Consider the following 21,152-nt stretch of genomic DNA (forward strand, 5'->3'; position numbering starts at 1 on the left):
GAAAAAGCTTACAGCACCTGGTATTCCCAGGCGGTCTCCCATCCAAGTACTAACCAGGCCCGACCCTGCTTAGCTACCGAGATCAGACGAGATCGGGCGCATCCAGGCTGGTATGGCCGTAAGCAGAAGCTGCAGCTTGAAATACCTCTTATATGGAGTTGAAGATAAGTCATAGAATATAAGTCATTGATTTGTTGGTTTTATTTGTTGGAGTTAAAGTGCCTTAACCATGTGCAAAACAATTCAGGACGTGAGCTGTCACTGTTACCACGTTGAAATATGTGTGGGTAGATTAAGCGAGAGCGCTCTCTGCTGGTTGAAAATGCTTACAGCACCTGGTATTCCCAGGCGGTCTCCCATCCAAGTACTAACCAGGCCCGACCCTGCTTAGCTTCCGAGATCAGACGAGATCGGGCGCATCCAGGCTGGTATGGCCGTAAGCAGAAGCTGCTGCTTGAAATACCTCTTATATGGAGTTGAAGATAAGTCATATAATATAAGTCATTGATTTGTTGGTGATAATAATTTAGAAGCGCTTATTTGTTGGAGTTAAAGTGCCTTAACCATGTGAAAAACACTTTTGGACGTGAGCTGTCGCTGTTACCACGTTGAAATATGTGTGGGTAGATTAAGCGAGAGCGCTCTCTGCTGGTTGAAAATGCTTACAGCACCTGGTATTCCCAGGCGGTCTCCCATCCAAGTACTAACCAGGCCCGACCCTGCTTAGCTTCCGAGATCAGACGAGATCGGGCTCATCCAGGCTGGTATGGCCGTAAGCAGAAGCTGCAGCTTGAAATACCTCTTATATGGAGTTGAAGATAAGTCATAGAATATAAGTCATTGATTTGTTGGTTTTATTTGTTGGAGTTAAAGTGCCTTAACCATGTGCAAAACACTTTAGGACGTGAGCTGTCGCTGTTACCACATTGAAATATGTGTGGGCAGATTAAGCGAGAGCGCTCTCTGCTGGTTGAAAAAGCTTACAGCACCTGGTATTCCCAGGCGGTCTACCATCCAAGTACTAACCAGGCCCGAAACTGCTTAGCTTCAGAGATCAGACGAGATCGGGCGCATCCAGGCTGGTATGGCCGTAAGCAGAAGATGCAGCTTGAAATACCTCTGATATGGAGTTGAAGATAAGTCATAGAATATAAGTCATTGATTTGTTGGTTTTATTTGTTGGAGTTAAAGTGCCTTAACCATGTGCAAAACACTTTAGGACGTGAGCTGTCGCTCTTACCACGTTGAAATATGTGTGGGTAGATTAAGCGAGAGCGCTCTCTGCTGGTTGAAAAAGCTTACAGCACCTGGTATTCCCAGGCGGTCTCCCATCCAAGTACTAACCAGGCCCGACCCTGCTTAGCTTCCGAGATCAGACGAGATCGGGCGCATCCAGGCTGGTATGGCCGTAAGCTGAAGCTGCAGCTTGAAATACCTCTTATATGGAGTTGAAGATAAGTCATAGAATATAAGTCATTGATTTGTTGGTTTTATTTGTTGAAGTTAAAGTGCCTTAACCATGTGCAAAACACTTCAGGATGTGAGCTGTCGCTGTTACCACGTTGAAATATGTGTGGGTAGATTAAGCGAGAGCGCTCTCTGCTGGTTGAAAAAGCTTACAGCACCTGGTATTCCCAGACGGTCTCCTATCCAAGTACTAACCAGGCCCGACCCTGCTTAGCTTCCGATATCAGACGAGATCGGGCGCATCCAGGCTGGTATGGCCGTAAGCAGAAGCTGCAGCTTGAAATACCTCTTATATGGAGTTGAAGATAAGTCATAGAATATAAGTTATTGATTTGTTGGTTTTATTTGTTGGAGTTAAAGTGCCTTAACCATGTGCAAAACACTTTAGGACGTGAGCTGTCGCTCTTACCACGTTGAAATATGTGTGGGTAGATTAAGCGAGAGCGCTCTCTGCTGGTTGAAAAAGCTTACAGCACCTGGTATTCCCAGGCGGTCTCCCATCCAAGTGCTAACCAGGCCCGACCCTGCTTAGCTTCCGAGATCAGACGAGATCGGGCGCATCCAGGCTGGTATGGCCGTAAGCAGAAGGTGCAGCTTGAAATACCTCTTATATGGAGTTGAAGATAAGTCATAGAATATAAGTCATTGATTTGTTGGTTTTATTTGTTGGAGTTAAAGTGCCTTAACCATGTGCAAAACACTTTAGGACGTGAGCTGTCGCTGTTACCACGTTGAAATATGTGTGGGTAGATTAAGCGAGAGCGTTCTCTGCTGGTTGAAAAAGCTTACAGCACCTGGTATTCCCAGGCGGTCTCCCATCCAAGTACTAACCAGGCCCGACCCTGCTTAGCTTCCGAGATCAGACGAGATCGGGCGCATCCAGGCTGGTACGGCCGTAAGCAGAAGCTGCAGCTTGAAATACCTCTGATATGGAGTTGAAGATAAGTCATAGAATATAAGTCATTGATTTGTTGGTTTTATTTGTTGGAGTTAAAGTGCCTTAACCATGTGCAAAAGACTTTAGGACGTGAGCTGTCGCTGTTACCACGTTGAAATATGTGTGGGTAGATTAAGCGAGAGCGTTCTCTGCTGGTTGAAAAAGCTTACAGCACCTGGTATTCCCAGGCGGTCTCCCATCCAAGTACTAACCAGGCCCGACCCTGCTTAGCTTCCGAGATCAGACGAGATCGGGCGCATCCAGGCTGGTATGGCCGTAAGCTGAAGCTGCAGATTGAAATACCTCTTATATGGAGTTGAAGATAAGTCATATAATATAAGTCATTGATTTGTTGGTGATAATAATTTAGAAGCGCTTATTTGTTGGAGTTAAAGTGCCTTAACCATGTGCAAAACACTTTAGGACGTGAGCTGTCGCTGTTACCACGTTGAAATATGTGTGGGTAGATTAAGCGAGAGCGTTCTCTGCTGGTTGAAAAAGCTTACAGCACCTGGTATTTCCAGGCGGTCTCCCATCCAAGTACTAACCAGGCCCAACCCTGCTTGGCTTCCGAGATCAGACGAGATCGGGCGCATCCAGGCTGGTATGGCCGTAAGCAGAAGCTGCAGCTTGAAATACCTCTTATATGGAGTTGAAGATAAGTCATAGAATATAAGTCATTGATTTGTTGGTTTTATTTGTTGGAGTTAAAGTGCCTTAACCATGTGCAAAACACTTTAGGACGTGAGCTGTCGCTGTTACCACGTTGAAATATGTGTGGGTAGATTAAGCGAGAGCGTTCTCTGCTGGTTGAAAAAGCTTACAGCACCTGCTATTCCCAGGCGGTCTCCCATCCAAGTGCTAACCAGGCCCGACCCTGCTTAGCTTCCGAGATCAGACGAGATCGGGCGCATCCAGGCTGGTATGGCCGTAAGCAGAAGGTGCAGCTTGAAATACCTCTTATATGGAGTTGAAGATAAGGCATAGAATATAAGTCATTGATTTGTTGGTTTTATTTGTTGGAGTTAAAGTGCCTTAACCATGTGCAAAACACTTTTGGACGTGAGCTGTCGCTGTTACCACGTTGAAATATGTGTGGGTAGATTAAGCGAGAGCGTTCTCTGCTGGTTGAAAAAGCTTACAGCACCTGGTATTCCCAGGCGGTCTCCCATCCAAGTACTAACCAGGCCCGACCCTGCTTAGCTTCCGAGATCAGACGAGATCGGGCGCATCCAGGCTGGTATGGCCGTAAGTTGAAGCTGCAGATTGAAATACCTCTTATATGGAGTTGAAGATAAGTCATATAATATAAGTCATTGATTTGTTGGTGATAATAATTTAGAAGCGCTTATTTGTTGGAGTTAAAGTGCCTTAACCATGTGCAAAACACTTTAGGACGTGAGCTGTCGCCCTTACCATGTTGAAATATGTGTGGGTAGATTAAGCGAGACCGCTCTCTGCTGGTTGAAAAAGCTTACAGCACCTGGTATTCCCAGGCGGTCTCCCATCCAAGTACTAACCAGGCCCGACCCTGCTTAGCTTCCAAGATCAGACGAGATCGGGCGCATCCAGGCTGGTATGGCCGTAAGCTGAAGCTGCAGCTTGAAATACCTCTTATATGGAGTTGAAGATAAGTCATACAAAAAAGTCATTGATTTGTTGGTGATAATAATTTAGAAGCGCATATTTGTTGGAGTTAAAGTGCCTTAACCATGTGCAAAACACTTTAGGATGTGAGCTGTCGCTGTTACCACGTTGAAATATGTGTGGGTAGATTAAGCGAGAGCGCTCTCTGCTGGTTGAAAAAGCTTACAGCACCTGGTATTCCCAGGCGGTCTCCCATCCAAGTACTAACCAGGCCCCACCCTGCTTAGCTACCGAGATCAGACGAGATCGGGCGCATCCAGGCTGGTATGGCCGTAAGCAGAAGCTGCAGCTTGAAATACCTCTTATATGGAGTTGAAGATAAGTCATAGAATATAAGTCATTGATTTGTATGTTTTATTTGTTGGAGTTAAAGTGCCTTAACCATGTGCAAAACACTTTAGGACGTGAGCTGTCACTGTTACCACGTTGAAATATGTGTGGGTAGATTAAGCGAGAGCGCTCTCTGCTGGTTGAAAATGCTTACAGCACCTGGTATTCCCAGGCCGTCTCCCATCCAAGTACTAACCAGGCCCGACCCTGCTTAGCTTCCGAGATCAGACGAGATCGGGCGCATCCAGGCTGGTATGGCCGTAAGCTGAAGCTGCAGCTTGAAATACCTCTTATATGGAGTTGAAGATAAGTCATAGAATATAAGTCATTGATTTGTTGGTTTTATTTGTTGGAGTTAAAGTGCCTTAACCATGTGCAAAACACTTCAGGACGTGAGCTGTCGCTGTTACCACGTTGAAATATGTGTGGGTAGATTAAGCGAGAGCGCTCTCTGCTGGTTGAAAAAGCTTACAGCACCTGGTATTCCCAGACGGTCTCCCATCCAAGTACTAACCAGGCCCGACCCTGCTTAGCTTCCGATATCAGACGAGATCGGGCGCATCCAGGCTGGTATGGCCGTAAGCAGAAGCTGCAGCTTGAAATACCTCTTATATGGAGTTGAAGATAAGTCATAGAATATAAGTTATTGATTTGTTGGTTTTATTTGTTGGAGTTAAAGTGCCTTAACCATGTGCAAAACACTTTAGGACGTGAGCTGTCGCTCTTACCACGTTGAAATATGTGTGGGTAGATTAAGCGAGAGCGCTCTCTGCTGGTTGAAAAAGCTTACAGCACCTGGTATTCCCAGGCGGTCTCCCATCCAAGTACTAACCAGGCCCGACCCTGCTTAGCTTCCAAGATCAGACAAGATCGGGCGCATCCAGGCTGGTATGGCCGTAAGCTGAAGCTGCAGCTTGAAATACCTCTTATATGGAGTTGAAGATAAGTCATACAAAAAAGTCATTGATTTGTTGGTGATAATAATTTAGAAGCGCATATTTGTTGGAGTTAAAGTGCCTTAACCATGTGCAAAACACTTTAGGACGTGAGCTGTCGCTGTTACCACGTTGAAATATGTGTGGGTAGATTAAGCGAGAGCGCTCTCTGCTGGTTGAAAAAGCTTACAGCACCTGGTATTCCCAGGCGGTCTCCCATCCAAGTACTAACCAGGCCCGACCCTGCTTAACTACCGAGATCAGACGAGATCGGGCGCATCCAGGCTGGTATGGCCGTAAGCAGAAGCTGCAGCTTGAAATACCTCTTATATGGAGTTGAAGATAAGTCATAGAATATAAGTCATTGATTTGTTGGTTTTATTTGTTGGAGTTAAAGTGCCTTAACCATGTGCAAAACACTTTAGGACGTGAGCTGTCACTGTTACCACGTTGAAATATGTGTGGGTAGATTAAGCGAGAGCGCTCTCTGCTGGTTGAAAATGCTTACAGCACCTGGTATTCCCAGGCGGTCTCCCATCCAAGTACTAACCAGGCCCGACCCTGCTTAGCTTCCGAGATCAGACGAGATCGGGCGCATCCAGGCTGGTATGGCCGTAAGCTGAAGCTGCAGCTTGAAATACCTCTTATATGGAGTTGAAGATAAGTCATAGAATATAAGTCATTGATTTGTTGGTTTTATTTGTTGGAGTTAAAGTGCCTTAACCATGTGCAAAACACTTCAGGACGTGAGCTGTCGCTGTTACCACGTTGAAATATGTGTGGGTAGATTAAGCGAGAGCGCTCTCTGCTGGTTGAAAAAGCTTACAGCACCTGGTATTCCCAGACGGTCTCTCATCCAAGTACTAACCAGGCCCGACCCTGCTTAGCTTCCGATATCAGACGAGATCGGGCGCATCCAGGCTGGTATGGCCGTAAGCAGAAGCTGCAGCTTGAAATACCTCTTATATGGAGTTGAAGATAAGTCATAGAATATAAGTTATTGATTTGTTGGTTTTATTTGTTGGAGTTAAAGTGCCTTAACCATGTGCAAAACACTTTAGGACGTGAGCTGTCGCTGTTACCACGTTGAAATATGTGTGGGTAGATTAAGCGAGAGCGTTCTCTGCTGGTTGAAAAAGCTTACAGCACCTGGTATTTCCAGGCGGTCTCCCATCCAAGTACTAACCAGGCCCAACCCTGCTTGGCTTCCGAGATCAGACGAGATCGGGCGCATCCAGGCTGGTATGGCCGTAAGCAGAAGCTGCAGCTTGAAATACCTCTTATATGGAGTTGAAGATAAGTCATAGAATATAAGTCATTGATTTGTTGGTTTTATTTGTTGGAGTTAAAGTGCCTTAACCATGTGCAAAACACTTTAGGACGTGAGCTGTCGCTGTTACCACGTTGAAATATGTGTGGGTAGATTAAGCGAGAGCGTTCTCTGCTGGTTGAAAAAGCTTACAGCACCTGCTATTCCCAGGCGGTCTCCCATCCAAGTGCTAACCAGGCCCGACCCTGCTTAGCTTCCGAGATCAGACGAGATCGGGCGCATCCAGGCTGGTATGGCCGTAAGCAGAAGGTGCAGCTTGAAATACCTCTTATATGGAGTTGAAGATAAGGCATAGAATATAAGTCATTGATTTGTTGGTTTTATTTGTTGGAGTTAAAGTGCCTTAACCATGTGCAAAACACTTTAGGACGTGAGCTGTCGCTGTTACCACGTTGAAATATGTGTGGGTAGATTAAGCGAGAGCGTTCTCTGCTGGTTGAAAAAGCTTACAGCACCTGGTATTCCCAGGCGGTCTCCCATCCAAGTACTAACCAGGCCCGACCCTGCTTAGCTTCCGAGATCAGACGAGATCTGGCGCATCCAGGCTGGTATGGCCGTAAGCAGAAGCTGCAGCTTGAAATACCTCTGATATGGAGTTGAAGATAAGTCATAGAATATAAGTCATTGATTTGTTGGTTTTATTTGTTGGAGTTAAAGTGCCTTAACCATGTGCAAAACACTTTAGGACGTGAGCTGTCGCCCTTACCACGTTGAAATATGTGTGGGTAGATTAAGCGAGAGCGCTCTCTGCTGGTTGAAAAAGCTTACAGCACCTGGTATTCCCAGGCGGTCTCCCATCCAAGTACTAACCAGGCCCGACCCTGCTTAGCTTCCAAGATCAGACGAGATCGGGCGCATCCAGGCTGGTATGGCCGTAAGCTGAAGCTGCAGCTTGAAATACCTCTTATATGGAGTTGAAGATAAGTCATACAAAAAAGTCATTGATTTGTTGGTGATAATAATTTAGAAGCGCATATTTGTTGGAGTTAAAGTGCCTTAACCATGTGCAAAACACTTTAGGACGTGAGCTGTCGCTGTTACCACGTTGAAATATGTGTGGGTAGATTAAGCGAGAGCGCTCTCTGCTGGTTGAAAAAGCTTACAGCACCTGGTATTCCCAGGCGGTCTCCCATCCAAGTACTAACCAGGCCCGACCCTGCTTAGCTACCGAGATCACACGAGATCGGGCGCATCCAGGCTGGTATGGCCGTAAGCAGAAGCTGCAGCTTGAAATACCTCTTATATGGAGTTGAAGATAAGTCATAGAATATAAGTCATTGATTTGTTGGATTTATTTGTTGGAGTTAAAGTGCCTTAACCATGTGCAAAACACTTTAGGACGTGAGCTGTCACTGTTACCACGTTGAAATATGTGTGGGTAGATTAAGCGAGAGCGCTCTCTGCTGGTTGAAAATGCTTACAGCACCTGGTATTCCCAGGCGGTCTCCCATCCAAGTACTAACCAGGCCCGACCCTGCTTAGCTTCCGAGATCAGACGAGATCGGGCGCATCCAGGCTGGTATGGCCGTAAGCTGAAGCTGCAGCTTGAAATACCTCTTATATGGAGTTGAAGATAAGTCATAGAATATAAGTCATTGATTTGTTGGTTTTATTTGTTGGAGTTAAAGTGCCTTAACCATGTGCAAAACACTTCAGGACGTGAGCTGTCGCTGTTACCACGTTGAAATATGTGTGGGTAGATTAAGCGAGAGCGCTCTCTGCTGGTTGAAAAAGCTTACAGCACCTGGTATTCCCAGACGGTCTCCCATCCAAGTACTAACCAGGCCCGACCCTGCTTAGCTTCCGATATCAGACGAGATCGGGCGCATCCAGGCTGGTATGGCCGTAAGCAGAAGCTGCAGCTTGAAATACCTCTTATATGGAGTTGAAGATAAGTCATAGAATATAAGTTATTGATTTGTTGGTTTTATTTGTTGGAGTTAAAGTGCCTTAACCATGTGCAAAACACTTTAGGACGTGAGCTGTCGCTCTTACCACGTTGAAATATGTGTGGGTAGATTAAGCGAGAGCGCTCTCTGCTGGTTGAAAAAGCTTACAGCACCTGGTATTCCCAGGCGGTCTCCCATCCAAGTACTAACCAGGTCCGACCCTGCTTAGCTTCCGAGATCAGACGAGATCGGGCGCTTCTTTTTTTTTTTGTCTTTTATTATGAAAATACATTTTCGTTAAAAAATATATTTTATATACATTCCTGCATACCAGACAAAAAATAAAACAATTTTTCTGCTACTTTTACACAAAGCCCTCTCTTCACTTTTTTATACTCTCCTATTTCAACAACAAAAAAAAACAAAAAAAAACAAAAAAACAACTTATAATATTACAAACTTCAAACATATATCTCTATACACGCATGTGCAAAAATACACAAAAAACCATGTAACAAACCAGCAAAAAAAAACAAAACAGTACAACACATACCCCATACCCCTTATCACATGGAAGAAAACCTTCAATCACTCACTTCCGCTCCCCCAATCCCTCCACCCCCTCCCCCCCAATCCCATACCAATCTCTCCCTCTCGTCCACAGACACCAGCGTGTTCCCCCTCAAAAAGAGAGGGGCGAAACCTTCAATCCCACAGATGTATTTATAATTAATCTGTTTTTTCACTAAGCCCTTGAAAAACACCCAAATCGGTGCCACCCTCCCTTCAAACCGAGCCACATTCCTTCTGGCTTTGATGGCCCACCGTGCATGGCTCAGTAAAAATTTGCACAGCCCACTATTTTCCACCCTGCTCTTCTCCCAAATCCCAAATAACACAAATTTGTCCCACCCATCCTCCATCTCCCATTCCATGTTCAACTTGTCCACCATACAGGTTTTCAGTCTCTTAAAAAACGGCCGTAATCTCACGCACTCCACATACATGTGTCTAATATCCTCATCCTTCTCCTTACAGACATCACACATCCTCCCGACCTCCCTGTCAAACTGGTGCATGACCACATTCGTAAAAATCTTCCTATGTCGTAGTTTAAAATCATTATCCTCGGCTTCAATGCTGTTTTCTTTAATCTTCCATTTCCCCCACACTTGTTTTATGTTCAGAGTCCCATCTGCCCTGCACCAGTTCTCCAGGGAAGCCGGGAGTTTCACCACCTGTTTCACAAACATTCTGTATAGCTGTTTCACTTTCACTCCCTCCAAAGTCACCCATTCCCCCCCCCTCTCTATATACAACATCGGTACCCTCCCGGTCCTATTCACTACCACCTCTGTGTCTATTTTCTCCCTCCACCTTCCCGGTATGCTCTGTTTCACTAATTCGTAGTCCTTCCTTACCTGCTCTAAACTTATTCTATCATTGTATTCATGCACACATTCGTAAATGGCTGTAGCCGACAAAAAACCTGGCACCACTTCATACATGACATGTTTTATTTGCATGAGTCCCGCTTCCACAAAGTATTTTGGCTTTAGTGGCTGTCCTTCATGTTTGATGTTCCCGTTGCCAAACAATGGCACCTCTCTAATGGTCTCCAGATCTGTGCAGTCCCACCTCGCGTTTTTCAGCAGCTCTGCCTGTGCAGCCAGGATCTCTCTATAGAACTGCGGGAGTCCTGCCGTCAGGTAAGCGTTTGTCTGCATTAGCATTGCAAACTCATTTCCCAGCTTCCTCTTTAAAAAAAACCCCATCACCTTCTTCCAGCAGTGCTCTCCCTCCCCATACAAGAAAGCCCTCCCCCGTTTTATTCTTAAAGCCTTCTTTTTGCTCTCTATGTCAACTAATTTCAAACCTCCCTGCTCATACCCCCCAATCAAGGTTGCTCTCGCTATTCTACTTTTCTTCCCACCCCATATAAAACCCCCCATCAGTTCATTCAATTTCTTCACCACCCATTCTGGCACTTCTAGCACCTCCATTACATAAACCATTTTTGAAAACAAAAGACTATTCACCACCACCACCCGCCCTTTAACCGTCAGTCGCCTCAGCTTCCAAAAATTCAGCACCCTCTGTATTTTATTCAGTACCTCTGACCATGTTTCATCCCTCACCCTCTCCCCCTCCATCCCCACATATATCCCGAGAACCTTCATCCTGTGCTCCTGTACCTTGAATGGTACTCCCCCACTTGCCACTACCCCATTTAAAAACATGATTTCTGACTTTAACATATTTATTCTTGCACCTGATGCCTTCCCATATATTTCCACCAATTCCACCACCCTTTTTATACTTGCCATATCCCTTACAGTCATCGTTGTGTCATCCGCGTATTGCTGTATTTTACTAAGACCACCCCCACCTTGTACCTCAATCCCTCTTATTTCTCCATCCCTTTTAATCATACATGCCAAGGGCTCTGCCACCACCGTGTATAAGAGTGCTGACATCGGACACCCCTGCCTAACTGACCTCCCTAATTTGAAGACTTCCGTTAAAACACCATTCACTTTCACCCTCCCCACCGCATGTCTGTACATCAATTTTAACCATCCTCTAAACCTCTCACCATATCCCACCCGCTCTAGAACTCCCCACATAAAATCGTGCTCCACCCTATCAAACGCTTTATTAAAATCTAAAGCCAACATAATCCCCTCCTCTCCCGATGCCCTCAAATATTCCACCATCCCTTTAATATTCAGAATTGTGTCTGCAATATCCCTATCCGGCACACTGTAGGCTTGTGTTATTGGAACGATTGATTTTAAAGTATATTTTAGTCTGTTTGCAAAAACTTTCATTAACACCTTGTAGTCTGTATTCAGTAGTGTGATTGGCCTGTAGTTCCCCAGATCATCAGCCTGCCCCTTCTTGAAGATCAGAGTAATTATCCCCATTGTGAATGATTCTGGTACTGTCTGGCGTCTTTCCATTTCTCTAAAAACTGCATGTAAAATCGGCCCCATCAGTTCTTTAAACGCTTTGTAGAAATTGGCTGTTAGGCCATCACTACCAGGACTCCTATTCATACTCAAAGCAGCAATTGCCTGTTCTATTTCCTCTGCTGTGATGTCACTGTCACATTCATCCCTCTCCTCTTCTGTTACACTCACAGTCACACTCTCCAGCACATCTTTCATCACTCTCTCATCCACTCCCTCGCTAGTAAACATCCTCCCGTAAAAATCATGCACACCTCCCAAAATCCCCACTAGGTCTGTCTTCAACCCACCCCCCTCAGTCCTTACTCCCCTGATAAAACATTTCTGTTGTTTCTGTTTCTCCATCCTCAAAAAAAAACCAGTGTTCCTTTCCCCCTCTACGGCATATCTCGCCCTGCTCCGCACAATCGCACCTTCACATTTCATTCTCTCTATCTCCTTTAGTTCAGCATGACAGCTCACCACAGCTTCTTCACTTATAACCTCGGCAGCATTTAAACGTGTGATTTCTCTTCTAAGGAACTTTTCTCTCTCTTTCTTTTTGAAATTCCTCCTTGCTGCGTGTTTCATACTTATCTTCCTGATTCTTTTCTTTAAATTTTCCCATCCCTCTAACACCTCCCCACCATTCAACCATTGTGAGCTGTCATGCTGAATAATCTCTTTCATTCTTTTTTTAAAGTCACCATCCTCCAGTAGTTTGGCATTGAAATGCCACAAACCCCCTCCCTTACCCCCCTCCCTCCTACCCAGTTCAAGATGTACCGTTGTGTGGTCACTGAGACACGTAACCTTATATTCCATATTCATGACCAAATCATAATACTTTTCTTTTATCAAAATTAAATCAATACGGCTCTGTTTCAAACATTCATTCGACATTTGTGTTCTGGAGAACACTTTCCCCTCAGGATTCTTCTGCCTCCACACGTCCCACATATGATACTTCCTCATTATTTCACTCAGTATTCCTCTTGAGGCATCATTTCGAAATTTCCCACTGTCCCTGATGTCTAATCTACTCATCTTGACATTAAAATCCCCCAACACAAAATCACTGGTCCCCATAAAGCCTTCGTACTTCTGGAAAAAGAGTCCTCTCTCCCTCGAGTCATTTGGTGCATAAACATTTGCTAACGAAAAAGAAACTCCTCTAAATTCAAACAAAATCTTTATAAACCTCCCCCCATTGTCATTTTGCACGAGACTTGATTTTAGCCCCTCCTTCAACAAAATTGCCACCCCCCCCACATTGTCATCTGTCCTGCTCGCATACACCGAGCCCTTCCACATTGCCTTACAGGTGTCGATCATCCGTCCATCCCAGTGCGTCTCCTGTATGCAAATAATATCCGCTGCACATATATTCAACATTTTTTCCAGTTTGTCTGGGTTCTTCAGTCCGTTCGCATTCTGCGAAATTATGTGCAGGCCGCTCAACATTGAGGATAAATGAAAAAGGAAAAGTCCAAACACTGCTGTCATCCAAATCATTTATCCATGTCATCCCTCTCCCTTCCCTCCCCCCTCTTTCATCAATTTCTTTGTTTTAGTACCCTCACACAAGTCTGTGAGTTCAGCGCTCACCTCCCGCGAAGTCTTCCTTCTTTCTTTTATCCTTCTTCTCGTCTCGACGCTGCTCTGGCTGCGAGAGCGCCAGCTGCCAGCTCGCTCGCTTCCAGGCTGGTATGGCCGTAAGCAGAAGCTGCGGCTTGAAATACCTCTTATATGGAGTTGAAGATAAGTCATATAATATAAGTCATTGATTTGTTGGTGATAATAATTTAGAAGCGCTTATTTGTTGGAGTTAAAGTGCCTTAACCATGTGAAAAACACTTTAGGACGTGAGCTGTCGCTGTTACCACGTTGAATTATGTGTGGGTAGATTAAGCGAGAGCGTTCTCTGCTGGTTGAAAAAGCTTACAGCACCTGGTATTCCCAGGCGGTCTCCCATCCAAGTACTAACCAGGCCCGACCCTGCTTAGCTTCCGAGATCAGACGAGATTGGGCGCATCCAGGCTGGTATGGCCGTAAGCAGAAGCTGCAGCTTGAAATACCTCTGATATGGAGTTGAAGATAAGTCATAGAATATAAGTAATTGATTTGTTGGTTTTATTTGTTGGAGTTAAAGTGCCTTAACCATGTGCAAAACACTTTAGGACGTGAGCTGTCGCTGTTACCACGTTGAAATATGTGTGGGTAGATTAAGCGAGAGCGCTCTCTGCTGGTTGAAAAAGCTTACAGCACCTGGTATTCCCAGGCGGTCTCCCATTCAAGTACTAACCAGGCCCGACCCTGCTTAGCTTCCGAGATCAGACGAGATCGGGCGCATCCAGGCTGGTATGGCCGTAAGCAGAAGCTGCAGCTTGAAATACCTCTTATATGGAGTTGAAGATAAGTCATAGAATATAAGTCATTGATTTGTTGGTGATAATAATTTAGAAGCACTTATTTGTTGGAGTTAAAGTGCCTTAACCATGTGCAAAACACTTTAGGACGTGAGCTGTCGCTGTTACCACGTTGAAATATGTGTGGGTAGATTAAGCGAGAGCGCTCTCTGCTGGTTGAAAAAGCTTACAGCACCTGGTATTCCCAGGCGGTCTCCCATCCAAGTACTAACCAGGCCCGACCCTGCTTAGCTTCCGAGATCAGACGAGATCGGGCGCATCCAGGCTGGTATGGCCGTAAGCAGAAGCTGCAGCTTGAAATACCTCTGATATGGAGTTGAAGATAAGTCATAGAATATAAGTAATTGATTTGTTGGTTTTATTTGTTGGAGTTAAAGTGCCTTAACCATGTGCAAAACACTTTAGGACGTGAGCTGTCGCTGTTACCACGTTGAAATATGTGTGGGTAGATTAAGCGAGAGCGTTCTCTGCTGGTTGAAAAAGCTTACAGCACCTGGTATTCCCAGGCGGTCTCCCATCCAAGTACTAACCAGGCCCTACCCTGCTTAGCTTCCGAGATCAGACGAGATCGGGCGCATCCAGGCTGGTATGGCCGTAAGCAGAATCTGCTGCTTGAAATACCTCTTATATGGAGTTGAAGATAAGTCATAGAATATAAGTCATTGATTTGTTGGTTTTATTTGTTGGAGTTAAAGTGCCTTAACCATGTGCAAAACACTTTAGGACGTGAGCTGTTGCTGTTACCGGTTTAAATATTTGTGGGTAGATTAAGCGAGAGCGCTCTCTGCTGGTTGAAAAAGCTTACAGCACCTGATATTCCCAGGCAGTCTCCCATCCAAGTACTAACCAGGCCCGACCCTGCTTAGCTTCCGAGATCAGACGAGATCGGGCGCATCCAGGCTGGTATGGCCGTAAGCTGAAGCTGCAGCTTGAAATACCTCTTATATGGAGTTGAAGATAAGTCATATAATATAAGTCATTGATTTGTTGGTGATAATAATTTAGAAGCGCTTATTTGTTGGAGTTAAAGTGCCTTAACCATGTGCAAAACACTTTAGGACGTGAGCTGTCGCTGTTACCACGTTGAAATATGTGTGGGTAGATTAAGCGAGAGCGTTCTCTGCTGGTTGAAAAAGCTTACAGCACCTGGTATTCCCAGGCGGTCTCCCTTCCAAGTACTAACCAGGCCCGACCCTGCTTAGCTTCCGAGATCAGACGAGATCGGGCGCATCCAGGCTGGTATGGCCGTAAGCTGAAGCTGCAGCTTGAAATACCTCTTATATGGAGTTGAAGATAAGTCATATAATATAAGTCATTGATTTGTTGGTGATAATAATTTAGAAGCGCTTATTTGTTGGAGTTAAAGTGCCTTAACCATGTGCAAAACACTTTAGGACGTGAGCTGTCGCTGTTACCACGTTGAAATATGTGTGGGTAGATTAAGCGAGAGCGCTCTCTTCTGGTTGAAAAAGCTTACAGCACCTGGTATTCCCAGGCGGTCTCCCATCCAAGTACTAAACAGGCCCGACCCTGCTTAGCTTCCGAGATCAGACGAGATCGGGCGCATCCAGGCTGGTATGGCCGTAAGCTGAAGCTGCAGCTTGAAATACTTCTTATATGGAGTTGAAGATAAGTATATAATACAAGTCATTGATTTGTTGGTGATAATAATTTAGAAGCGCTTATTTGTTGGAGTTAAAGTGCCTTAACCATGTGCAAAACACTTTAGGACGTGAGCTGTCGCTGTTACATCGTTGAAATATGTGTGGGTAGATTAAGCGAGAGCGCTCTCTGCTGGTTGAAAATGCTTACAGCACCTGGTATTCCCAGGCGGTCTCCCATCCAAGAACTAACCAGTCCCGACCCTGCTTAGCTTCCGAGATCAGACGAGATCGGGCGCATCCAGGCTGGTATGGCCGTAAGCAGAAGCTGCTGCTTGAAATACCTCTTATATGGAGTTGAAGATAAGTCATATAATATAAGTCATTGATTTGTTGGTGATAATAATTTAGAAGCGCTTATTTGTTGGAGTTAAAGTGCCTTAACCATGTGAAAAACACTTTAGGACGTGAGCTGTCGCTGTTACCACGTTGAAATATGTGTGGGTAGATTAAGCGAGAGCGCTCTCTGCTGGTTGAAAAAGTTTACAGCACCTGGTATTCCCAGGCGGTCTCCCATCCAAGTACTAACCAGGCCCGACCCTGCTTAGCTTCCGAGATCAGACGAGATCGGGCGCATCCAGGCTGGTATGGCCGTAAGCAGAAGCTGCAGCTTGAAATACCTCTGATATGGAGTTGAAGATAAGTCATAGAATATAAGTCATTGATTTGTTGGTTTTGTTTGTTGGAGTTAAAGTGCCTTAACCATGTGCAAAACACTTTAGGACGTGAGCTGTCGCTCTTACCACGTTGAAATATGTGTGGGTAGATTAAGCGAGAGCGCTCTCTGCTGGTTGAAAAAGCTTACAGCACCTGGTATTCCCAGGCGGTCTCCCATCCAAGTACTAACCAGGCCCGATCCTGCTTAGCTTCCGAGATCAGACGAGATCGGGCGCATCCAGGCTGGTATGGCCGTAAGCTGAAGCTGCAGCTTGAAATACTTCTTATATGGAGTTGAAGATAAGTCATATAATACAAGTCATTGATTTGTTGGTGATAATAATTTAGAAGCGCTTATTTGTTGGAGTTAAAGTGCCTTTAACCATGTGCAAAACACTTTAGGACGTGAGCTTTCGCTGTTACCACGTTGAAATATGTGTGGGTAGATTAAGCGAGAGCGCTCTCTGCTGGTTGAAAAAGCTTACAGCACCTGGTATTCCCAGGCGGTCTCCCATCCAAGTACTAACCAGGCCCGACCCTGCTTAGCTTCCGAGATGAGACGAGATCGGGCGCATCCAGGCTGGTATGGCCGTAAGCAGAAGCTGCAGCTTGAAATATCTCTTATATGGAGCTGAAGATAAGTCATAGAATATAAGTCATTGATTTGTTGGTTTTATTTGTTGGAGTTAAAGTGCCTTAACCATGTGCAAAACACTTTAGGACGTGAGCTGTCGCTGTTACCACGTTGAAATATGTGTGGGTAGATTAAGCGAGAGCGCTCTCTGCTGGTTGAAAATGCTTACAGCACCTGGTATTCCCAGGCGGTCTCCCATCCAAGTACTAACCAGGCCCGACCCTGCTTAGCTTCCGAGATCAGACGAGATCGGGCGCATCCAGGCTGGTATGGCCGTAAGCAGAAGTTGCTGCTTGAAATACCTCTGATATGGAGTTGAAGATAAGTCATATAATATAAGTCATTGATTTGTTGGTGATAATAATTTAGAAGCGCTTATTTGTTGGAGTTAAAGTGCCTTAACCATGTAAAAAACAATTTTGGACGTGAGCTGTCGCTGTTACCACGTTGAAATATGTGTGGGTAGATTAAGCGAGAGCGCTCTCTGCTGGTTGAAAAAGCTTACAGCACCTGGTATTCCCAGGTGGTCTCCCATCCAAGTACTAAGCAGGCCCGACCCTGCTTAGCTTCCGAGATCAGACGAGATCGGGCGCATCCAGGCTGGTATGGCCGTGAGCAGAAGCTGCTGCTTGAAATACCTCTTATTTGGAGTTGAAGATAAGTCATATAATATAAGTCATTGATTTGTTGGTGATAATAATTGAGAAGCGCTTATTTGTTGGAGTTAAAGTGCCTTAACCATGTGAAAAACACTTTTGGACGTGAGCTGTCGCTGTTACCACGTTGAAATATGTGTGGGTAGATTAAGCGTGAGCGCTCTCTGCTGGTTGAAAATGCTTACAGCACCTGGTATTTCCAGGCGGTCTCCCATCCAAGTACTAACCAGGCCCGACCCTGCTTAGCTTCCGAGATCAGACGAGATCGGGCGCATCCAGGCTGGTATGGCCGTAAGCAGAAGCTGCAGCTTGAAATACTTCTTATATGGAGTTGAAGATAAGTCATAGAATATAAGTCATTGATTTGTTGGTTTTATTTGTTGGAGTTAAAGTGCCTTAACCATGTGCAAAACACTTTAGGACGTGAGCTGTCGCTGTTACCACGTTGAAATATGTGTGGTTAGATTAAGCGAGAGTGCCCTCTGCTGGTTGAAAAAGCTTACAGCACCTGGTATTCCCAGGCGGTCTCCCATCCAAGTACTAACCAGGCCCGACCCTGCTTATCTTCCGAGATCAGACGAGATCGGGCGCATCCAGGCTGGTATGGCCTTAAGTTGAAGCTGCAGCTTGAAATACCTCTTATATGGAGTTGAAGATAAGTCATAGAATATAAGTCATTGATTTGTTGGTTTTATTTGTTGGAGTTAAAGTGCCTTAACCATGTGCAAAACACTTTAGGACGTGAGCTGTCGCTGTTTCCACGTTGAAATATGTGTGGGTAGATTAAGCGAGAGAGCTCTCTGCTGGTTGAAAAAGCTTACAGCACCTGGTATTCCCAGGCGGTCTCCCATCCAAGTACTAACCAGGCCCGACCCTGCTTAGCTTCCGAGATCAGACGAGATTGGGCGCATCCAGGCTGGTATGGCCGTAAGCAGAAGCTGCAGCTTGAAATACCTCTTATATGGAGTTGAAGATAAGTCATAGAATATAAGTCATTGATTTGTTGGTTTTATTTGTTGGAGTTAAAGTGCCTTAACCATGTGCAAAACACTTTAGGACGTGAGCTGTCGCTGTTACCACGTTGAAATATGTGTGGGTAGATTAAGCGAGAGCGTTCTCTGCTGGTTGAAAAAGCTTACAGCACCTGGTATTCCCAGGCGGTCTCCCATCCGAGTACTAACTAGGCCCGGCCCTGCTTAGCTTCCGAGATCAGACGAGATCGGGCGCATCCAGGCTGGTATGCCCGTAAGCAGAAGCTGCAGCTTGAAATACCTCTTATATGGAGTTGAAGATAAGTCATAGAATATAAGTCATTGATTTGTTGGTTTTATTTATTGGAGTTAAAGTGCCTTAACCATGTGCAAAACACTTTAGGACAGGAGCTGTCGCTGTTACCACGTTGAAATATGTGTGGGTAGATTAAGCGAGAGCGTTCTCTGCTGGTTGAAAAAGCTTACAGCACCTGCTATTCCCAGGCGGTCTCCCATCCAAGTACTAACCAGGCCCGACCCTGCTTAGCTTCCGAGATCAGACGAGATCGGGCGCATCCAGGCTGGTATGGCCGTAAGCAGAAGGTGCAGCTTATAATACCTCTTATATGGAGTTGAAGATAAGTCATAGAATATAAGTCATTGATTTGTTGGTTTTATTTGTTGGAGTTAAAGTGCCTTAACCATGTGCAAAACACTTTAGGACGTGAGCTGTTGCTGTTACCACGTTGAAATATGTGTGGGTAGATTAAGCGAGAGCGCTCTCTGCTGGTTGAAAAAGCTTACAGCACCTGGTATTCCCAGGCGGTCTCCCATCCGAGTACTAACTAGGCCCGACCCTGCTTAGCTTCCGAGATCAGACGAGATCGGGCGCATCCAGGCTGGTATGGCCGTAAGCAGAAGCTGCAGCTTGAAATACCTCTTATATGGAGTTGAAGATAAGTCATAGAATATAAGTCATTGATTTGTTGGTTTTATTTGTTGGAGTTAAAGTGCCTTAACCATGTGCAAAACACTTTAGGACGTGAGCTGTCGCTGTTACCACGTTGAAATATGTGTGGGTAGATTAAGCGAGAGCGTTCTCTGCTGGTTGAAAAAGCTTACAGCACCTGGTATTCCCAGGCGGTCTCCCATCCGAGTACTAACTAGGCCCGACCCTGCTTAGCTTCCGAGATCAGACGAGATCGGGCGCATCCAGGCTGGTATGGCCGTAAGCAGAAGCTGCAGCTTGAAATACCTCTTATATGGAGTTGAAGATAAGTCATAGAATATAAGTCATTGATTTGTTGGTTTTATTTATTGGAGTTAAAGTGCCTTAACCATGTGCAAAACACTTTAGGACAGGAGCTGTCGCTGTTACCACGTTGAAATATGTGTGGGTAGATTAAGCGAGAGCGCTCTCTGCTGGTTGAAAATGCTTACAGCACCTGGTATTCCCAGGCGGTCTTCCATCCAAGTACTAACCAGGCCCGACCCTGCTTAGCTTCCGAGATCAGACGAGATCGGGCGCATCCAGGCTGGTATGGCCGTAAGCAGAAGCTGCAGCTTGAAATACCTCTTATATGGAGTTGAAGATAAGTCATAGAATGTAAGTCATTGATTTGTTGGTTTTATTTGTTTGGAATTAAAGTGCCTTAACCATGTGCAAAACACTTTAGGACGTGAGCTGTCGCTGTTACCACGTTGAAATATGTGTGGGTAGATTAAGCGAGAGCGTTCTCTGCTGGTTGAAAAAGCTTACAGCACCTGGTATTCCCAGTCGGTCTCCCATCCAAGTACTAACCAGGCCCGACCCTGCTTAGCTTCCGAGATCAGACGAGATCGGGCGCATCCAGGCTGGTATGGCCGTAAGCAGAAGCTGGAGCTTGAAATACCTCTTATATGGAGTTGAAGATAAGTCATATAATATAAGTCATTGATTTGTTGGTGATAATAATTTAGAAGCGCTTATTTGTTGGAGTTAAAGTGCCTTAACCATGTGCAAAACACTTTAGGACGTGAGCTGTCGCTGTTACCACGTTGAAATATGTGTGGGTAGATTAAGCGAGGGCGCTCTCTGCTGGTTGAAAATGCTTACAGCACCTGGTATTCCCAGGTGGTCTCCCATCCAAGTACTAACCATGCCCGACCCTGCTTAGCTTCCGAGATCAGACGAGTTCGGGCGCATCCAGGCTGGTATGGCCGTAAGCAGAAGCTGCAGCTTGAAATACCTCTTATATGGAGTTGAAGATAAGTCATAGAATATAAGTCATTGATTTGTTGGTTTTATTTGTTGGAGTTAAAGTGCCTTAACCATGTGCAAAACACTTTAGGACGTGAGCTGTCGCTGTTACCACGTTGAAATATGTGTGGGTAGATTAAGCGAGAGCGCTCTCTGCTGGTTGAAAAAGCTTACAGCACCTGGTATTCCCAGGCGGTCTCCCATCCAAGTACTAACCAGGCCCGACCCTGCTTAGCTTCCGAGATCAGACGAGATTTTTTTTTTTTGTCTTTTATTGTGAAAATATATTTTACATTTAAAAAATATACTTTTGTTTACATTTTGCTTTGAAAACAAATATTTTCATCATACCGTATAACAACAATTGGGTCTCTTTTTCCCATCAAAGAAAGAAAAAACAAAATATTACATTCGAGCTC

The 21,152-nt window shown here is 45.2% G+C and overlaps 50 non-coding genes across 50 annotated transcripts; all 50 read right to left on the minus strand.

The window, feature by feature from the left end:
- Window positions 1-5: 5 nt before the first annotated feature.
- Window positions 6-124, minus strand: LOC133434255 (5S ribosomal RNA). Its single transcript, XR_009778405.1, has one exon. It is a non-coding gene; the product is annotated as a 5S ribosomal RNA (ribosomal RNA).
- Window positions 125-323: 199 nt separating this feature from the next.
- On the minus strand, window positions 324-442 carry LOC133434232 (5S ribosomal RNA). Its single transcript, XR_009778383.1, has one exon. It is a non-coding gene; the product is annotated as a 5S ribosomal RNA (ribosomal RNA).
- A 217-nt stretch (window positions 443-659) lies between these two features.
- On the minus strand, window positions 660-778 carry LOC133434360 (5S ribosomal RNA). The gene has a single exon (XR_009778506.1). It is a non-coding gene; the product is annotated as a 5S ribosomal RNA (ribosomal RNA).
- Window positions 779-977: 199 nt separating this feature from the next.
- Window positions 978-1,096, minus strand: LOC133434456 (5S ribosomal RNA). The gene has a single exon (XR_009778596.1). It is a non-coding gene; the product is annotated as a 5S ribosomal RNA (ribosomal RNA).
- Window positions 1,097-1,295: 199 nt separating this feature from the next.
- LOC133434222 (5S ribosomal RNA) lies at window positions 1,296-1,414 on the minus strand. The gene has a single exon (XR_009778374.1). It is a non-coding gene; the product is annotated as a 5S ribosomal RNA (ribosomal RNA).
- A 199-nt stretch (window positions 1,415-1,613) lies between these two features.
- Window positions 1,614-1,732, minus strand: LOC133434472 (5S ribosomal RNA). The gene has a single exon (XR_009778612.1). It is a non-coding gene; the product is annotated as a 5S ribosomal RNA (ribosomal RNA).
- A 199-nt stretch (window positions 1,733-1,931) lies between these two features.
- Window positions 1,932-2,050, minus strand: LOC133434411 (5S ribosomal RNA). Its single transcript, XR_009778554.1, has one exon. It is a non-coding gene; the product is annotated as a 5S ribosomal RNA (ribosomal RNA).
- Window positions 2,051-2,249: 199 nt separating this feature from the next.
- On the minus strand, window positions 2,250-2,368 carry LOC133434281 (5S ribosomal RNA). Its single transcript, XR_009778430.1, has one exon. It is a non-coding gene; the product is annotated as a 5S ribosomal RNA (ribosomal RNA).
- Window positions 2,369-2,567: 199 nt separating this feature from the next.
- LOC133434223 (5S ribosomal RNA) lies at window positions 2,568-2,686 on the minus strand. Its single transcript, XR_009778375.1, has one exon. It is a non-coding gene; the product is annotated as a 5S ribosomal RNA (ribosomal RNA).
- Window positions 2,687-2,903: 217 nt separating this feature from the next.
- On the minus strand, window positions 2,904-3,022 carry LOC133434381 (5S ribosomal RNA). The gene has a single exon (XR_009778525.1). It is a non-coding gene; the product is annotated as a 5S ribosomal RNA (ribosomal RNA).
- Window positions 3,023-3,221: 199 nt separating this feature from the next.
- Window positions 3,222-3,340, minus strand: LOC133434484 (5S ribosomal RNA). Its single transcript, XR_009778623.1, has one exon. It is a non-coding gene; the product is annotated as a 5S ribosomal RNA (ribosomal RNA).
- Window positions 3,341-3,539: 199 nt separating this feature from the next.
- Window positions 3,540-3,658, minus strand: LOC133434271 (5S ribosomal RNA). Its single transcript, XR_009778421.1, has one exon. It is a non-coding gene; the product is annotated as a 5S ribosomal RNA (ribosomal RNA).
- A 217-nt stretch (window positions 3,659-3,875) lies between these two features.
- LOC133434304 (5S ribosomal RNA) lies at window positions 3,876-3,994 on the minus strand. Its single transcript, XR_009778452.1, has one exon. It is a non-coding gene; the product is annotated as a 5S ribosomal RNA (ribosomal RNA).
- Window positions 3,995-4,210: 216 nt separating this feature from the next.
- LOC133434262 (5S ribosomal RNA) lies at window positions 4,211-4,329 on the minus strand. Its single transcript, XR_009778412.1, has one exon. It is a non-coding gene; the product is annotated as a 5S ribosomal RNA (ribosomal RNA).
- Window positions 4,330-4,528: 199 nt separating this feature from the next.
- LOC133434416 (5S ribosomal RNA) lies at window positions 4,529-4,647 on the minus strand. The gene has a single exon (XR_009778559.1). It is a non-coding gene; the product is annotated as a 5S ribosomal RNA (ribosomal RNA).
- A 199-nt stretch (window positions 4,648-4,846) lies between these two features.
- On the minus strand, window positions 4,847-4,965 carry LOC133434397 (5S ribosomal RNA). Its single transcript, XR_009778541.1, has one exon. It is a non-coding gene; the product is annotated as a 5S ribosomal RNA (ribosomal RNA).
- Window positions 4,966-5,164: 199 nt separating this feature from the next.
- Window positions 5,165-5,283, minus strand: LOC133434433 (5S ribosomal RNA). Its single transcript, XR_009778575.1, has one exon. It is a non-coding gene; the product is annotated as a 5S ribosomal RNA (ribosomal RNA).
- A 216-nt stretch (window positions 5,284-5,499) lies between these two features.
- On the minus strand, window positions 5,500-5,618 carry LOC133434238 (5S ribosomal RNA). Its single transcript, XR_009778389.1, has one exon. It is a non-coding gene; the product is annotated as a 5S ribosomal RNA (ribosomal RNA).
- Window positions 5,619-5,817: 199 nt separating this feature from the next.
- On the minus strand, window positions 5,818-5,936 carry LOC133434233 (5S ribosomal RNA). The gene has a single exon (XR_009778384.1). It is a non-coding gene; the product is annotated as a 5S ribosomal RNA (ribosomal RNA).
- Window positions 5,937-6,135: 199 nt separating this feature from the next.
- Window positions 6,136-6,254, minus strand: LOC133434510 (5S ribosomal RNA). Its single transcript, XR_009778648.1, has one exon. It is a non-coding gene; the product is annotated as a 5S ribosomal RNA (ribosomal RNA).
- Window positions 6,255-6,453: 199 nt separating this feature from the next.
- On the minus strand, window positions 6,454-6,572 carry LOC133434382 (5S ribosomal RNA). Its single transcript, XR_009778526.1, has one exon. It is a non-coding gene; the product is annotated as a 5S ribosomal RNA (ribosomal RNA).
- Window positions 6,573-6,771: 199 nt separating this feature from the next.
- Window positions 6,772-6,890, minus strand: LOC133434486 (5S ribosomal RNA). The gene has a single exon (XR_009778625.1). It is a non-coding gene; the product is annotated as a 5S ribosomal RNA (ribosomal RNA).
- Window positions 6,891-7,089: 199 nt separating this feature from the next.
- LOC133434334 (5S ribosomal RNA) lies at window positions 7,090-7,208 on the minus strand. Its single transcript, XR_009778481.1, has one exon. It is a non-coding gene; the product is annotated as a 5S ribosomal RNA (ribosomal RNA).
- Window positions 7,209-7,407: 199 nt separating this feature from the next.
- On the minus strand, window positions 7,408-7,526 carry LOC133434305 (5S ribosomal RNA). Its single transcript, XR_009778453.1, has one exon. It is a non-coding gene; the product is annotated as a 5S ribosomal RNA (ribosomal RNA).
- A 216-nt stretch (window positions 7,527-7,742) lies between these two features.
- Window positions 7,743-7,861, minus strand: LOC133434340 (5S ribosomal RNA). Its single transcript, XR_009778486.1, has one exon. It is a non-coding gene; the product is annotated as a 5S ribosomal RNA (ribosomal RNA).
- Window positions 7,862-8,060: 199 nt separating this feature from the next.
- LOC133434234 (5S ribosomal RNA) lies at window positions 8,061-8,179 on the minus strand. Its single transcript, XR_009778385.1, has one exon. It is a non-coding gene; the product is annotated as a 5S ribosomal RNA (ribosomal RNA).
- Window positions 8,180-8,378: 199 nt separating this feature from the next.
- LOC133434398 (5S ribosomal RNA) lies at window positions 8,379-8,497 on the minus strand. The gene has a single exon (XR_009778542.1). It is a non-coding gene; the product is annotated as a 5S ribosomal RNA (ribosomal RNA).
- A 4,927-nt stretch (window positions 8,498-13,424) lies between these two features.
- On the minus strand, window positions 13,425-13,543 carry LOC133434373 (5S ribosomal RNA). The gene has a single exon (XR_009778518.1). It is a non-coding gene; the product is annotated as a 5S ribosomal RNA (ribosomal RNA).
- Window positions 13,544-13,742: 199 nt separating this feature from the next.
- On the minus strand, window positions 13,743-13,861 carry LOC133434249 (5S ribosomal RNA). Its single transcript, XR_009778400.1, has one exon. It is a non-coding gene; the product is annotated as a 5S ribosomal RNA (ribosomal RNA).
- Window positions 13,862-14,078: 217 nt separating this feature from the next.
- Window positions 14,079-14,197, minus strand: LOC133434224 (5S ribosomal RNA). Its single transcript, XR_009778376.1, has one exon. It is a non-coding gene; the product is annotated as a 5S ribosomal RNA (ribosomal RNA).
- Window positions 14,198-14,396: 199 nt separating this feature from the next.
- Window positions 14,397-14,515, minus strand: LOC133434444 (5S ribosomal RNA). The gene has a single exon (XR_009778585.1). It is a non-coding gene; the product is annotated as a 5S ribosomal RNA (ribosomal RNA).
- A 198-nt stretch (window positions 14,516-14,713) lies between these two features.
- Window positions 14,714-14,832, minus strand: LOC133434344 (5S ribosomal RNA). Its single transcript, XR_009778490.1, has one exon. It is a non-coding gene; the product is annotated as a 5S ribosomal RNA (ribosomal RNA).
- A 217-nt stretch (window positions 14,833-15,049) lies between these two features.
- LOC133434284 (5S ribosomal RNA) lies at window positions 15,050-15,168 on the minus strand. The gene has a single exon (XR_009778433.1). It is a non-coding gene; the product is annotated as a 5S ribosomal RNA (ribosomal RNA).
- Window positions 15,169-15,385: 217 nt separating this feature from the next.
- Window positions 15,386-15,504, minus strand: LOC133434261 (5S ribosomal RNA). The gene has a single exon (XR_009778411.1). It is a non-coding gene; the product is annotated as a 5S ribosomal RNA (ribosomal RNA).
- Window positions 15,505-15,720: 216 nt separating this feature from the next.
- Window positions 15,721-15,839, minus strand: LOC133434515 (5S ribosomal RNA). Its single transcript, XR_009778653.1, has one exon. It is a non-coding gene; the product is annotated as a 5S ribosomal RNA (ribosomal RNA).
- A 217-nt stretch (window positions 15,840-16,056) lies between these two features.
- On the minus strand, window positions 16,057-16,175 carry LOC133434289 (5S ribosomal RNA). The gene has a single exon (XR_009778438.1). It is a non-coding gene; the product is annotated as a 5S ribosomal RNA (ribosomal RNA).
- Window positions 16,176-16,374: 199 nt separating this feature from the next.
- Window positions 16,375-16,493, minus strand: LOC133434251 (5S ribosomal RNA). Its single transcript, XR_009778402.1, has one exon. It is a non-coding gene; the product is annotated as a 5S ribosomal RNA (ribosomal RNA).
- Window positions 16,494-16,711: 218 nt separating this feature from the next.
- Window positions 16,712-16,830, minus strand: LOC133434441 (5S ribosomal RNA). The gene has a single exon (XR_009778582.1). It is a non-coding gene; the product is annotated as a 5S ribosomal RNA (ribosomal RNA).
- A 199-nt stretch (window positions 16,831-17,029) lies between these two features.
- Window positions 17,030-17,148, minus strand: LOC133434235 (5S ribosomal RNA). Its single transcript, XR_009778386.1, has one exon. It is a non-coding gene; the product is annotated as a 5S ribosomal RNA (ribosomal RNA).
- A 217-nt stretch (window positions 17,149-17,365) lies between these two features.
- On the minus strand, window positions 17,366-17,484 carry LOC133434428 (5S ribosomal RNA). The gene has a single exon (XR_009778571.1). It is a non-coding gene; the product is annotated as a 5S ribosomal RNA (ribosomal RNA).
- A 217-nt stretch (window positions 17,485-17,701) lies between these two features.
- Window positions 17,702-17,820, minus strand: LOC133434341 (5S ribosomal RNA). The gene has a single exon (XR_009778487.1). It is a non-coding gene; the product is annotated as a 5S ribosomal RNA (ribosomal RNA).
- A 199-nt stretch (window positions 17,821-18,019) lies between these two features.
- Window positions 18,020-18,138, minus strand: LOC133434507 (5S ribosomal RNA). The gene has a single exon (XR_009778645.1). It is a non-coding gene; the product is annotated as a 5S ribosomal RNA (ribosomal RNA).
- A 199-nt stretch (window positions 18,139-18,337) lies between these two features.
- On the minus strand, window positions 18,338-18,456 carry LOC133434374 (5S ribosomal RNA). The gene has a single exon (XR_009778519.1). It is a non-coding gene; the product is annotated as a 5S ribosomal RNA (ribosomal RNA).
- Window positions 18,457-18,655: 199 nt separating this feature from the next.
- On the minus strand, window positions 18,656-18,774 carry LOC133434503 (5S ribosomal RNA). Its single transcript, XR_009778641.1, has one exon. It is a non-coding gene; the product is annotated as a 5S ribosomal RNA (ribosomal RNA).
- Window positions 18,775-18,973: 199 nt separating this feature from the next.
- On the minus strand, window positions 18,974-19,092 carry LOC133434308 (5S ribosomal RNA). Its single transcript, XR_009778456.1, has one exon. It is a non-coding gene; the product is annotated as a 5S ribosomal RNA (ribosomal RNA).
- Window positions 19,093-19,291: 199 nt separating this feature from the next.
- Window positions 19,292-19,410, minus strand: LOC133434348 (5S ribosomal RNA). The gene has a single exon (XR_009778494.1). It is a non-coding gene; the product is annotated as a 5S ribosomal RNA (ribosomal RNA).
- Window positions 19,411-19,609: 199 nt separating this feature from the next.
- LOC133434349 (5S ribosomal RNA) lies at window positions 19,610-19,728 on the minus strand. The gene has a single exon (XR_009778495.1). It is a non-coding gene; the product is annotated as a 5S ribosomal RNA (ribosomal RNA).
- A 199-nt stretch (window positions 19,729-19,927) lies between these two features.
- On the minus strand, window positions 19,928-20,046 carry LOC133434312 (5S ribosomal RNA). Its single transcript, XR_009778459.1, has one exon. It is a non-coding gene; the product is annotated as a 5S ribosomal RNA (ribosomal RNA).
- Window positions 20,047-20,246: 200 nt separating this feature from the next.
- LOC133434260 (5S ribosomal RNA) lies at window positions 20,247-20,365 on the minus strand. The gene has a single exon (XR_009778410.1). It is a non-coding gene; the product is annotated as a 5S ribosomal RNA (ribosomal RNA).
- A 217-nt stretch (window positions 20,366-20,582) lies between these two features.
- Window positions 20,583-20,701, minus strand: LOC133434442 (5S ribosomal RNA). The gene has a single exon (XR_009778583.1). It is a non-coding gene; the product is annotated as a 5S ribosomal RNA (ribosomal RNA).
- Between the last annotated feature and the right edge of the window lie 451 nt (window positions 20,702-21,152).

The sequence above is a fragment of the Cololabis saira genome, unplaced genomic scaffold (genome assembly GCF_033807715.1).
Source record: "Cololabis saira isolate AMF1-May2022 unplaced genomic scaffold, fColSai1.1 scf046, whole genome shotgun sequence".
Taxonomy (NCBI): Eukaryota; Metazoa; Chordata; class Actinopteri; order Beloniformes; family Belonidae; genus Cololabis; species Cololabis saira.